The sequence below is a fragment of the Elaeis guineensis genome, chromosome 2 (genome assembly GCF_000442705.2).
Source record: "Elaeis guineensis isolate ETL-2024a chromosome 2, EG11, whole genome shotgun sequence".
Lineage (NCBI taxonomy): Eukaryota > Viridiplantae > Streptophyta > Magnoliopsida > Arecales > Arecaceae > Elaeis > Elaeis guineensis.
In genome coordinates, this window is record NC_025994.2 from 65,984,920 (window position 1) to 66,000,297 (window position 15,378).

Here is a 15,378-nt window from a genome sequence, read left to right on the forward strand (position 1 = left end):
ATTGCATATGCTAATGAAAATATCCCATTCTCTGCATCAATTTCTGTTGCAATTAACATCTTACCTTTAAATTTTTCATACAAGTGCGTGCCATCAATGCTGATTACAGGACGGCAGTGCGTAAAACCCTGGATAGATGGTTTGAAAGCCCAGAAAATATATTTAAAACTCGGACATTGGAATTCACAGCTTGAAAAAAATTCCATGAAACAACTGTACCGGATTTGCATGTTGAAGTGCAGCCATATAATAGGATAATTTAGCATAAGATGGCTCTCATTCTCTATAAATATCAACCAATGTCTTCTGCTTTTCACACCATGCTTTTCTGTATGACACTGTATATTGAAATTGATCATTAACGGCTGTCACAATAGCTTCAACTTTAATATCGGGATATGTCGGACTAATGTGCTAATCATCCTTCCACTGACATGTTTGTGGTCTCGACTCAATCCGATAAACAAACAAGTGTGAGGATCCTCATATTTTTGTGATTTGAAAATATCCATATTTTTTCAACAATGCAGCATGAAGCCTCCATTTACAATGTTGAACACGTTGGGAATAGTGTCCCAAAGCCAATCCGTCAGCCTGTTGATGGTTGTGCTCCTTTTGTATTAGTATATAAATTATAAAAATAAAAATTATTTTGATATTTTTCATCACAAATTATTTCATCTTCTAATAAACTCCTGTGTTGTGGTGAAGTCCTTAGGACTATTTAGACTCGACAAAGGAAGATTTGTCATTTAATCCTTAAACCTGTTCGCAACCAATGATACGTTGTTACCAAGGACAACAATGTTTATCGAGCATAGGTCGTTGTGTGCCATATAGGTTGGTTATTCTCTTAACCAAGGAGTGTGGAGACACTGATATGGCATACAGGTGAGATATAAGGGTACATCTGCACTGAACGTGACCGACTCCGGAGCTATCTCTGCTGTCAAGATTTGCTTCGATGGGATATGGGTATAAATATCCGACCTGAGACCACCACGGTGACTTGCAAGCAACTCACTGTACTTAGGCACTGGACTACCTAAATTTCTAATTCAGTGACGGAAGGATGCTGGGTGTAGTCAAGTACTTGACTTGTCGGTGCATGTGTCAAGATGGGATTGACCACTCCAGTTCAGGAGCTGTGTACAGTCATATTTTAATTTAACAAAATTTTAGCCAGGGTAGTCCTAGTGAGGAGTCACAGGACTGTTTGAGTTGAGTACGATTTGGATGATCAAATCAGGGTTGACAGTTTAATCCTAAGTCGTCCTAAACATAGGGGTCAAAAGGGATGAATTATACAGTAACCATATTCACATAGGTTCTGAGTGTTACGATTATGACTATCCGATCTATCCGGACGTTGGGTACCATTGCTAGATGGTCACTTCGATTAGTACAGGAATTGGTTCCTATGCTATCGGCTTAGGTTCAAACCTGTAGGATCACACACATTAGAGGTTCCTATCTGATCTGATGGCTGATGAAGAGTCCTACTGTTCATGGACTATGAGTCCTACATATCTGGGACTCTGTAATCGAGAATCAGAATTTTTTGATCATGAGTCCCACATATTTTGGGTACCGGGGTCAAGAGTCCCATTGGTTTGGGACTCTTCGATCAAGGTTTCATATTGATGGACTTTGATACTCGATTGCCCATCGAATTTGGACTCAATATTTATGAAAGGTTTAATTAGTAATTTGATCACTAATTAACTTAATTTGATTGAGTAATTATTTTTGGATCAAGTCCAATTGAATTGGATTCAGTTGGGTTTGACCCGATTAGGTTAAGAGTTGACCTAATCGTCGAGATGGTTTGGTTCCTGATTTGATCAGGGGTTGGGCTTAGTCAATTCTTGATTTGATTAAAATTTTATTGAGCCTAATTAAGTCTAATTAAGTTGAGTTTAATTTAGTCTAATTGTGCTTAACATATTTTGATTAGGTTGGTTCAATTAAGATTAAACCACCATTTGAATTTGAATCCCTGCGCCACCTCACATCTCTGCGCCCATTTGAATTCACGAGAAGAAACTTCTCATGAATTTTCTCTCATGCAAAGCCCTTCTCATGCCCCTCTTGTGCGCTAATCTTTGGATAAAATTGATTAGTTAGCCATTCAAATTCAAAGCATGTTTGAATTTGAATGGATAACTTATCTCTTGCGCCTTCATGACCCTATCCACTTTAGCGCCCCATATCTCACACAAGAAAGAGTTTCTTGTGAAACCTTTCCATGCACAATGCAGCCTCGCACCTTCTCTTCTCACGCCCAAGTGGATAGGGATGAGTTGCTTTGCATTTGAATTCAAATTTGATTTGAATTCAAATGTGTAACCACTTGTCTTTATCTTCTCACGCGGATAAGACACGTTCGATGTTGTTTTAAAAAGAGGAGAAGGATGAGATGTGCGTAAAAAATTTTGAGAAAGAAAGTGGGGTGTGAGGAAGCCTTGTGCGTAAGGTGAAGGTCTAAAACCTTTCGAGAAAAAAATAAAGAAAAGAAAGAAAATTTGGTGCAGGGTTTTCAGTGTGTTCCCTAGGGTTACAGCCTGGGGTTCGGGAAGTGAGTTAGTGAGCTACGAGTGTCGTAAGCCCACCAAATTCAAGGGAGAGAATCATCTACCTCTCAAGCATATTTGCTGACAATTTGGAGCATCTGTAGAATCGATAGACAATGATCGAAAGAGTTCGATCAGCATTAGCCATCGAAGGGCTCTATAACGAGCTAGCACTCGTAAGGAGCCGATCAGACCAGGAGCCTCGTGTGGACGATCCACAGATGCCAGACATACTGTGTGGCTATATTGCAGTGATCAGAGCCTTCCGACGACGATCAAATTATGGAGATCGACTATCCGCATAAAGGTATTGTGTTCTGAACACAGAACAGTAAATTGTTTACTGTTCGAATTTGAATTTTAAATTTAAAAGCATGCATGCTATATATCATATTTAGATCCTAGTGTAGGATAAATACATATTAATTAATTAAATTAATTAATTATTTTCACTATAAAATAGTGATTTTAAAAAGTTTTAAAATTACCATTTTACCCCTGCACTCAAATTTTGCTTCAAATTATATTAGAGCAGGTTCTAAGATATGATATATGAATTTACATGCGTAGATTAAGTTGTAATCTAAAAGTTTAAATTTGAAATTTGAAATTTAAAATTTAAAATTTAAATTTTGAAAGTTGTTCGAAATTCAAAATTCAAACATTTAAAATTCAAAATTTAAAATTTGAATTTTAAAATTTAAAATTCAAAATTTAAAATTTAAAAATTTAAAATTTAAAATTTAAAATTTAAAATTTGAAATTTGATTGAAATTTCAAATTTGAAATTCAAAATTTAAAATTTAAAATTTGAAATTCAAAAACTTAAAATTTGAAATTTATTTGAAATTTGAAATTCAAAATTTAAAATTTAAATTTTGAAATTAGTATATTTAGATATACTTGAAGTAGCAAGTAATCAAATTGGGTTGGTTGCCATGGCCGTCCGGTCATAGGAGAAAAGTAGGGTTTAAAGGCCCTCTCCTCTCATTCGATGGGGTCTTCTATGGCGGTAGGGGTGCCGCTGTAATTATATCCCATGTAGATGAAGCAGCAAAAGAACTTAATTGTAAAGGTTCAATTGTAAAATTTATCATGAATGTGTTAGATTAGATCTAAAGTAATATTCATAATTTATTTTGATTGAGTTATTTTCTGTTATGTAATTAGCAATAGGATTGCTATTTATGAAATGTGCTGATCTATTTGTGAAATGAGTCAACATATTTGATGAACAGAAAAATAAAACCTTTCAAATTTGAAAATTATTTTTGAAAAGCCAAACCCTGACCCATCAGCCCAAAATACTTAATTAAAAGAATTAAGTGTTGTCAAGTTGGTCTAGAATTGTGAATTAAGACCTAAGACAATTGCATAAACTTGTGGATCAATGGGTTAGATGGATTAGATCCATATTGGATTAGACCCAAGGTTAGCTTAAAGAAATGGACTAAAATAGAGTAATTGATCAAATCTAATCAAAAATTGAATTAGATTAGGTCAAGGACACTCTAGACTCAACTCCAATAGTTGTAGTTGAATGGGTCCATGTCTTTAACTAGACCAAGATGGACTTAATTCATGGCTACACGGTGGAACCCTATTTACTAAGTTGATCAAATTAAAACTAATGAACCGGTTGGTGTCTAAGGTAAGTTCGGCAGTTTGACCAGTGGTTCTTAAGTGGGAGCTACTCGCATTGACTCGATCTCTGACGAGTTAATGGCATATCCCCACCACTGATCTCACTTACCTGGCCAACCTGGTAAGTTAGGTTTTGATTAGATCACTTGGTGATTAGAGCTCACCCATGTCATTAGGTAAATCAGTGTGACTGATTTAGGTGCTCCTAATGCCGGCTTTAATTAAATCTTTTTTTAATCTGACTTGATGAAGTCAGTGGGAGGATTGAAATTGATTGAAAATTTATTCTCTTCTATCCTTTAATAAAATTCTCAAAAATTATTAGGTCCTAAAAATGATTAAGTTATAGTGATAACTAAGTCATAGCCTCCCATTAAGTGAGTGATAATGAGTCCATTAGTTTAATAATCATTAGAGGCCCAAAGGCCTGGTGCTTATTGACTAATGAAATTATCATTCATAATATGATAATTTGGTTTGAGTCTTTCTGATGGTGGTCAGGTTGGCCGGCCAAAGTCGGGCCTGATCATTTATTGGTTCGATTCACCAAATCAAGTCATGTTAATGGTTGGACCTAACTAGATCTTTTCAGTGGAGGTCAAAGCCTACTGATTAGGTTCTGGGACAAAATAAATTACTAGAAGTTGTTTAGGAAAACAACTGATTTTGAACCTACCCATAGATGCACATGGGTTGACCAACCAAAGTTGGGCTCGTGTGTAGTCTGTGTGGATTCTAGTACCCACTAAGGAATTAAAGTAATTCTTCGAATTGGAGGTTGAGGCTACCAGTTCATAAAAATATTGAAAAAAATTTTAGACTAAAGTCCAAGTCTTTAGTATTAATAATTTATGTACTAATTAAGGTCTGATTTTTTTTTATGCAACTATGGCCACTATCCTGTCTCTCTGATCATTATTAGATAATGACAAGCTCATGGGACCTAATTTCGATAGCTGGTATCAAAAATTAAAAATCGTCCTTGAGCATGAGCGGATCCTTTATGTAGTAACGGATCCGACACTAGAGGAGCCAGCCCCGAACACTAGAGGCACGATTCGAGACACTTACCAGAAGTGGCTCAATGACCGCACCACCGTTCGGTGCATAATGCTGGCGGCAATGAATGATGAGTTTAGCCGCAGGTTCAAGAACGTCCAACCGCAGGAGATGCTTCAAATGTGGAACGACTCCTTTGGCACGCCTGACGACGTTGAAAGGCACAAAACTAGTTGTGCCATTTTCAATGCTCGGATGAGGGATGGGGCCTCAGTCACTGATCATGTACTGTACATGATCGAAATGATTGAGCGCCTAAGTAAACCGGGCTTTTCCCTGCATGAGCAGCTCGGTAAGGATGCGATCCTTAATTCATTGCCCAAGTCCTTCCTCCCCTTCCTTACTCATTTTCGAAGGACAAAGCCTGCAGTGAACTACCACGGCTTGTTGGGGTTGCTGCAGAACTTTGAGAAGGACCACCAGCTCCATAAGGAGTCGGTGAATGTTGTGGGAGGATCTTCTTCTTATCATCGACCTTTTAAGAAAGGAAAGAAGAACAAGAAGAAGAAAAACAAGAAGGTGCAGCCGCATGCTGGGACGTCTGCACAGGGTCAGACCAAGAAGTGCAAGCCCGATCAGAGCCAGGCAGAGTGCTTCTTTTACAAGAAGCAGGGGCACTCGAAGAGGAACTATCCTCTATACATTGCCTCCCTTGACCCAAACAGGTCGAAGAAGAAGCAAGGTAATTATATGATAACACCTTGCAACTTTTTCATTTGTGATACTACTGTCTGGGTATTGGATACCGGAAGCCCTTATCATATTTGCAATTCGATGCAGGGTCTACAGGTCAGTAGGAGATTTGATGATGGCGAGAGGTTCCTGAACGTTGGAGATGGAAGCAAAGTTTCAGTTCTAGCTTTAGAAATCATGAACCTTGTAATCAATTCTCGTAATATAATTTTGAGTGAATATCACTATTGTCCAAGCTTTTTATTAAATATTATTTCTGTAGGCCTTTTGGCCATGTACGGTTTGTGGGAAAAATCAATACAGGGGTAAAATGGTAATTTTAAAACTTTTCAAAATCATTATTTTATAGTGAAAATTATTAATTAATCTAATTAATTAATAAAAATTTATCCTACACTAGGATCTAAATATGATATATAGCATGCATACATTTAAATTTGAAATTCGAATTTGAACAGTAAACACTTTACTGTAATGTGTTCAGAACAGAATACCTTTGTGCGGATAGTAGATCGTCATAATCTGATCACCGTTGAAAGAGTCTGATCATTGTGATGCAGTCATACAGTATGTCTGGTCTCTGTGGATTGTCCACACGAAGCTTTCGGTCTGATCGACTCCTCACGAGTGCTAGCTCGTTATAGAGCCCTTTCGACGGTCGATGCTGATCGAACTCCTTCGATCGATGTCTGTCGATTCTTTGGATGCTTCGGATCATTAGTAGATATGCTTGAGAGGATGTTGAATATCTCTCTAAAATTTGGTGGGCTCACGACACTCGTAGCTCACCTTCTCACTTTCCGAACTCCAAGCTGAAACCCTGAAGAACTCACTGAAACCCTGCGCACACTTTTTCTTTCTTTTCTTTCTTTTTCTCTCGGAAGGATATAGACCTTCACCTTACACACAGGGATTCCTCACGCCCAGATTTTCTCTCTAAAATTTTTCTTACACATGCCCCACTCTTCTCCTCCTTTTAAAACAATGTCAAACGTCTTATCCACGTGAGAGGATAAAGATGAGTAATTGCACATTTAAATTCAAATCAAATTTTGAATTCAAATGAAAACCAATTTATCCCTATCCACTAAGGGTGCGAGAAGAGGAGGGCGTGGCTTAATCTGTGTGTGAGTGATTTCATGAGAAACATTTTCTCGTGTAATAAATGGGGCGTTAAAAGAGGATAAGGTCAAGGCGCTAAGATTGGTTGCTCATTCAAATTCAAACTTTGTTTTGAATTTGAATGGCCAACCAATCATCCTTATCCACTCATATGGTGCATTAAAGTAGGGTGTGAGGAGGGCTTTGCGTGAGAAAAAATTTATGAGAACTTCCTTCTCGTGAATTCAAATGGGCGCAGTGGAAATGAGGTGGCGCAGGGAGAGTGGTCAAGGTGGTTTCATTATTTAAACCAACCTAATTGAATCAAATAAGTTAGGCCCAATTAGACTAATTTAAACCCAACTTAATTAAGATTAATTAGATTCAATAAAATCTTAATCAAATCAGGAATTGATTAAGCCCAACCCCTGATCATATCAGGGACCAAACCATCTTGACGATTAGGTCAACTCTTAACCTAATCGGGTCAAACCCAACTGAATCCAATTCAATTGGACTTGATCCAAAATTAATTACTCAATCAAATTGAGTTAATTAGTGATCAAATCACTAATTAAATTTCTCATAAATATTGAGTCCAAATCCGATCGATAATCGGGCATCAGAATTCATCGATATGTAACCCTGATCGAAGAGTCCTAAACCAGTGGGACTCTTGACCCCAGTATCCAAAATGTGTGGAACTCATGATCAGAGAATCCTGATTCTCGATCACAGAATCCCAGACATGAAGGACTCTTTACCAACTATCAGATCAGATAGGAACCTCTAATGTGTGTGACCCCACAGGTTCGAACCTAAACCGGTAGCACAGGAACCAATTCCTGTACTAATCGAAGTGACCATCTAGCAATGGTACCCGATGATCGGATAGATCGAATGGTCGCAATCGCAATACTCAGAACCTATGTGAATATGGTTACTGTATAATTCATCCTTTTGACCTCTGTATTTAGGATGACTCAGGGTTAAACTGTCAACCCTGATTAGATCATCCGAATCGTGCTTAACTCAAACAGTCCTGTGACTCCTCATAAAGACTATCCTGGTCAAGATTTTGCTAAATTAAAATACAACTGTACACAGCTCCTAAACTAGAGTGGTCAATCCCATCTTGACACACGCACCGATAAGTCAAGTATTTGACTACACCCAGCAGCCTTCCGTTCACTGAATTAGAAATTCAAGTAGTCCGATGCCTAAGTGCAGTGAGTTGCTTGCAAATCACCGCAGTGGTCTCAAGTCGGAGGTATATTTATACCCATATTCCATCGAAGCAAATCTTGACAGCAAAAATAGCTCCAGAGTCGGTCACGTTCAGTGTAGATGTACCCTTACATCTCACCTGTATGCCATACCAGTGTCTCCACACTCATTAGTTAAGAGGACAACCAACCTATATGGCACACAACGACCTATGCTTGATAAATATTGTCATCCTTGGTAACAATGTATCATTTGGTCGCAAACAAATTTAAAGACTAAACGACAAATCCTCCTTTGTCAAGTCTAAATAGTCCTAAGGACTTCACCACAACATAGGAGTTCATTAGAAGATGAAACATTTTATGATGAAAAATACTAAAATAATTTTTATTAATTCATAATTTATGTACATATACAAAAATGAGCACAACCATCAACAAGCTGACGATTGGCTTTGGGATACTATTCCCAATAATCTCTCACTTGGCCTAAAGCCAATCGGTGCAGTATCTAATACCCATCTTCGACTTGTAGTCATCGAACTCCTTCACCGCAATGGCTTTAGTGAATGGGTCAGTCAGATTCTCCTTTCCATCGATCTTCTGAAGGTCAACGTCATCTCGATCCATAATTTTCTGGATGAGATGGTAGCGGCACAGAATATGCTTCGTCCGCTGGTGTGCCTTGGGTTCCTTCGCCTGAGCAATGGCTCCAGAGCTGTCACAGTAGAGCAGAACTGGACCAACAAGGGAAAGTGCTACTCCGAGCTCGATGATGGATTTTCTCAGCCACACCGCTTCTTTGGCAGCATCTGATGCAGCGACATACTCCGCCTCGCAAACTGAATCAGCCACTGTGTGTTGCTTGAAACTCTTCCAGCAGATAGCCCCACCATTAAGGATAAAAATAAATTCCGACACACTTTTGCTGTCATCGTGATCAGACTAGAAACTAGAGTCTGTAAGTCCTATAAGTCTCAAGTCCGATTCACCATAAATAAGCCACTGGTCCTTAGTATTTCTTAAATACTTCAGGATGGTTTTAACAATCTTCCAGTGATTCTCCCCTGGATCAGATTGGTATCTACTCATTACCCCTAGTGAGTATGCCACATCTGATTGTATACATGTCATAGCGTACATGATAGATCTCACTGTCGAAGCATACAGAATCCTTCCCATATGCTCTCTCTCTTAAGGTGTTGTCGGACAATCCCTCTTCGAGAGAGAAATTCCATGGCCTATCAGTAGATAGCCTTTCTTGGAATTCTCCATGCTGAACCTTTTCAGCATAGTATCTATGTACGTAGACTGGGATAAATCAAGCAACCTTTTAAATCTATCCTTATAGATCCTCATCCCTAGGATGTAGGAAGCTTCTCCCAAATCCTTCATGGAGAACTGTGACAACAGCCAAATCTTTATTCCCTGTAATACAGGGACATTATTTTCGATTAAGAGAATATCATCCACATACAATACAAGAAATACCACTACTGGACCATTAGCCCATTTATAAATGCAGGACTCCTCTCCGTTCTTAACGAAGCCATACATCTTGATCGTCCTATCAAAATGTATGTTCCAACTCCGGGATGCCTGCTTAAGTCCATAAATGGACCTCTATAGTCTGCACACCTTAGACTCATCAGTGGATGTGAATCCTTCAGGTTGTATCATATACACCTCTTCATCCAGCTCTCCATTTAGGAAAGCTATCTTCACATCCATCTGCCAGATTTCATAGTCCAGATGGGCAGTTATCGCAAGCATAATCCGAATGGATTTGAGCATTGTCACAGGAGAAAATGTCTCGTCATAGTCTATACCATAACGTTGACGATATCCCTTGGCAACCAGACGGGCTTTATAGGTTTTCACCTTTCCGTCTGCGCCCCTCTTCCTCTTGAAGACCCACTTACACCCTATGGGTTTTACTCCTTCGGGTGGGTCAACTAATGTCCACACATCGTTGACCTTCATAGACTCCATTTCGAATTTCATGGCCTCTAGCCATTTCTCAGAGTCGGATCTCTGCATTACATCCATGTAGGTGATCGGATCCTCATCGTTTTCATCAAGTTCGATAGGATCGTCGTTCCGGACCAAGAAACCATAGTATCTGTTCGGTTGAGTGGTACTCTATCAGATCACCTTAAGGATGCTTGATCAATGGGCTCCGGATGTGATCTAATCAAATTCGGTTCAGCAACTTGCGTCAGATTTTTCACCTGTCGAATTTCGTCAAGTTCGACCTTAGAGGCAACAGTCCCTTCACCAAGGAACTCCCTTTTCAAAAAGATTGCCTTAAGGCTGACAAACACTTTTTGCAAATCAGCTAGGTAGAAGTAATACCCTTTGGTCTCTTTTGGGTACCCTATAAAATTACACTTGTCAGACCTAGGTCCAAGCTTATCCGTAATTAAACATTTAACATAAGCTGGACACCCCAAATCCTAAGGTGCGAGAGTACTGGCTTACGTCCTATCCATATCTCATATGGCATTTTGGTTACAGACTTACTCGGAACCCTATTTAGAAGGTAACAAGCCGATTCAAGCGCATATCCCCAAAGAGAGATCGACAGACCAGCAAACCCCATCATGGATCGAACTATGTCCAACAAGGTTCGATTCCTCCTTTCAGACACACCATTATGCTGTGGTGTTCCAAGAAGTGTCTACTGAGAGAGAATCTCATTCTTCCCAAGATATGTCAGAAAATCATTGGAAAGGTATTCACCTCTTCGATCAGATCGAAGAATTTTAATACACTTTCCAGTTTATTTTTCTACCTCATTTCGGAATAGTTTGAACATTTCAAACGACTCCGACTTATGCTTCATTAAATAGACATATCCATACCTCGATAAGTCATCTGTGAAGGTTATGAAGTAGAAATATCCACCTCTTGCACTTGATCTCATGGGTCCACATACATCAGAATGTACCAGAGCCAAGAGTTCACTGGCTTGCTCACCTTTTTCAGTAAAAGGTGACTTGGTTATTTTACCAAGAAGATAGGACTCACAGGTTGGAAGTGATTCATAATCACCTACTTCAAGAATTCCTTCTTGAGCCAACCTGTTTATCCTGTTCTTATTGATATGACCTAGCCTACAGTGCCAAAGATAGACTTCTGATACATTATCTATTCTAGGGTGTTTACCGGAGGTTTGAACCACATTAACAGGTTGTGATAGAAAGTAAATTTTATTATTAAGTTATCCAACAAATATTGTAACACCATTCAAAATGATATTGTAAACATTTTTTTTTATTAAAAATTAATAACCGTTCACAGCCAAAAGGCCTACAGAAATAATATTTAATAAAAAGCTTGGACAATAGTGACATTCACTCAGAATTATATTTCGAGAATTGATTACAAGGTTCATGATTCCTAATGCTAGAACTGGAACTTTGCTTCCATCTCCAACGTTCAAGAATCTCTCGCCTTCATCAAATCTCCTACTGACTACAGACCCTGCATCAAATTGCAAATATGATAAGAACTTTCGGTATTCAATACCCAGGTAGTAGTATCACAAAAGAAAAAGTTGCAAGGTGTTATCATATAAGTACCTTGCTTCTTTTTCGGCCTGTTCGGATCCAGTGAGGCAATGTATAGAGGACAGTTCCTCTTCCAGTGCCCCTACTTCTTGCAAAAGAAGTACTCTGCCTGGCTCTGATCGGGCTTGCGCTTCTTGGTCTGACCCTGTGCAGACATCCCAGCATGTGGCTGCACCTTCTTATTCTTCTTCTTCTTGTTCTTCTTCCCTTTCTTAAAGGGTCGACGACCAAAAGAAGACCTCCCACAAATTTACTGACTCCTTATGGAGCTGGTGGTCCTTCTCAAAGTTCTGCAGCAACCCCAACAAGCCGTGGTAGTTCACTGCAGGTTTGTCATTCAAAATGAGTAAGAAGGAAAGATAGGACTTGGACAGAGAATTAAGGATCGCATCCTTACCGAGCTGCTCGTGCAGGGGAAAGCCCAATTTACTTAGGCGCTCAATCATTTCGATCATGTACAGTACATGATCAGTGACTGAGGCTCCATCCCTCATCCGAGCATTGAAAATGGCACAACTAGTTTTGTGCCTTTCAACGTCGTCAGGCATGCCAAAGGAGTCATTCAACATTTGAAGTATCTCCTGTGGTTGGGGTTCTCGAACCTGCGGCTGAACTCATCATTCATTGCCGCTAGCATAATGCACCGAACGGTGGTGCAGTCGTTGAGCCACTTCTGATAAGTGTCTCGGACCATCCCTCTAGCGTTCGGGGCTGGCTCCTCGGATGCGAATCTGTTACTACATAAAGGATCCGCTCATGCTCAAGGATGATTTTAATTTTTGATACCAGCTATCGAAATTAGGTCCCATGAGCTTGTCATTATCTAATAATGATCGAAGCGAAAGGGTAGTGGCCATAGCTGCATAAAGAAAAACCAGATCTATATTAGTACATAAATTATTAATACTAAAGACTTAGATTTTAGTCTAAAGTTTCTCCAGTATTTTTACGAATTGGTAGCTTCAACCTCCAATTCGATTAATTACTTTAATTTCTTAGTGGGTACTAGAATCCACACAGACTACACACGAGCCCAACTTTGGTTGGTCAACCTATGTGCATCTATGGGTAGGTTCATAACCAGTTGTTTCTCTAAACAACTTCTAATAATTGATTTTGCCCCTGAACCTAATCAGTAGGCTTTGGCCTCCACTGAAAAGATCTGGTTAGGTCCAACCATTAACATGATTTGATTTGGTGAATCGGACAATAAATGATCAGGTCCGACTTTAGCCAGCCAACCTGACCACCATCAGAAAGACTCAAACTAAATTATCATATTATGAATGATAATTCCATTAGTCAATAAGCACCAGGCCTTTGGGCCTCCAATGATTATTAAACTAATGGACTCATTATCACTCACTTAATGGGAGGCTATGATTAGTTATCAATATAACTTAATCATTTTTAGGACCTAATAATTTTTTGAAATTTTATTAAAGAATAAGAGAAGAAAATATCAGCCAATTTCAATCCTCCCACTGACTTCACCAAGTCAGATTAAAAAGGATTTACTTAAAGCTGGCATTAGGAGCACCTAAATCAGTCAAACTGATTTACTTAATGACATGGGTGAGCCCTAATCACCAAGTGATCTAATCAAAACCTAATTCATTAGGTTGGTCCAGGTAAGTGAGATCAGTGGTGGGGATAACCATTAACTCGTCAAGATCGAATCACTGCGAGTAGCTCCCGCTTAAAAACCACTGGTCAAACTGCAAACTTACCTTAGACACCAACCGATTCATTAGTTTTAATTTGATCAACTTAGTAAATAGGGTTCCACCGCGTAGCCATGAATTAAGTCCATCTTGGTCTAGTTAAAGACATGGATCCCATTCAACTACAACTATTGGAGTTGAGTCTAGAGTATCCTTGACCTAATCTAATTCAACTTTTGATTAGATTTGATCAATTACTCTAATTTAGTCTATTTCTTTAAGCTAACCTTAGGTCTAACCCAATTATGGACCTAATCATCTACCCATTGATCCACAAGTTTATGCAATTGTCTTAGGTCTTAATTCACAATTCTAGACCTACTAGACAATACTTAATTCTTTTTAATTAAGTATTTGGGCTGATGGGTCAGGGTTTGGATATTTCAAAATAATTTTCAAATTTGAAAGGTTTTATTTTTTGTTCATCAAATATGTTGACTCATTTCACAAATAGATCAACACATTTCATAAATAGCAATCCTATTGCTAATTACATAACAAAAATAACTCAATCAAAATAAATCATGAATATTCTTTTAGATCTAATCTAACACATTCATGATAAATTTTATAATTGAACCTATATAATTAATTCCTTTCGCTGCTTCATCTGTATGGGATATAATTGCAGCGGCACCCCTACCGCCATAGGAGACCCCACCGAATGGAGAAGAGGATCTTTAAACCCTACTTTTCTCCTATGACTGGATGACCATAGCAACCAACCCAATTCGATTACTTGCTACTTGGATCAAGTATATCTAAATATACCAATTTCAAAATTTAAATTTTAAATTTTAATTTTAAATTTTAAATTTCAAATTTCAAATTTAAATTTGAAATTTTAAATTTCAAATTTTGAATTTTAAATTTTGAATTTTAAATTTAAATTTAAATTTAAAATTTCAAAATTTCAAATTTTGAATTTCAAATTTTTGAATTTTGAATTTTGAATTTCAAATTTAAAATTTAAATTTTAAATTTTGAATTTTAAATTTTTAAATTTTGAATTTGAATAATTTTCAAAATTCAAAATTTAAATTTTAAATTTCAAATTTTAAATTTAAACTTTTAGATTACAACTTAATCTACGCATGCAAATATATATATCATATCTAAGAACCTGGATCTGATACCATTTGTGGGGATAATCAGTGCAGGGGTAAAATGATAATTTTAAAACTTTTTCAAAATTATATTTTACAGTAAAAATTATTAATTAATCTAATTAATTAATAAAATTTATCCTACACTAGGATCTAAATATGATATATAGCATGCATGCATTTAAATTTGAAATTCGAATTTGAACAGTAAACACTTTACTATAATGTGTTCAGAACACAATACCTTTGAGGGGGTAGTAGATCGTCGTAATCTAATCACCGTCAGGAGAGTCTGATCATCACGATATAGCCACACAATATGTCTGACCTCTGTGGATCATCCACACAAAGCTCCCGATCTGATTGACTCCTCACGAGTGCTAGCTCGTTGTAGAGCCCTTTCGACGGTCGATGCTGATCGAACTCCTTCGATTGATGTCTGTGATTCTTTGAATACTCTAGATCATTAGTAGATATGCTTGAGAGAATTTTGAAGATCTTTCTGAAATTTGGTGGGCTCACGACACTCGTAGCTCACCTTCTCACTTCCCGAACTCCAGGCTGAAACCCTGAAGAACTCACTAAAACCCTGCGCACACTTTTTCTTTTTTTCTTTCTTTTTCTCTCGGAAGGATATAGACCTTCACCTTGCACACAAGGATTCCTCACACCTAGATTTT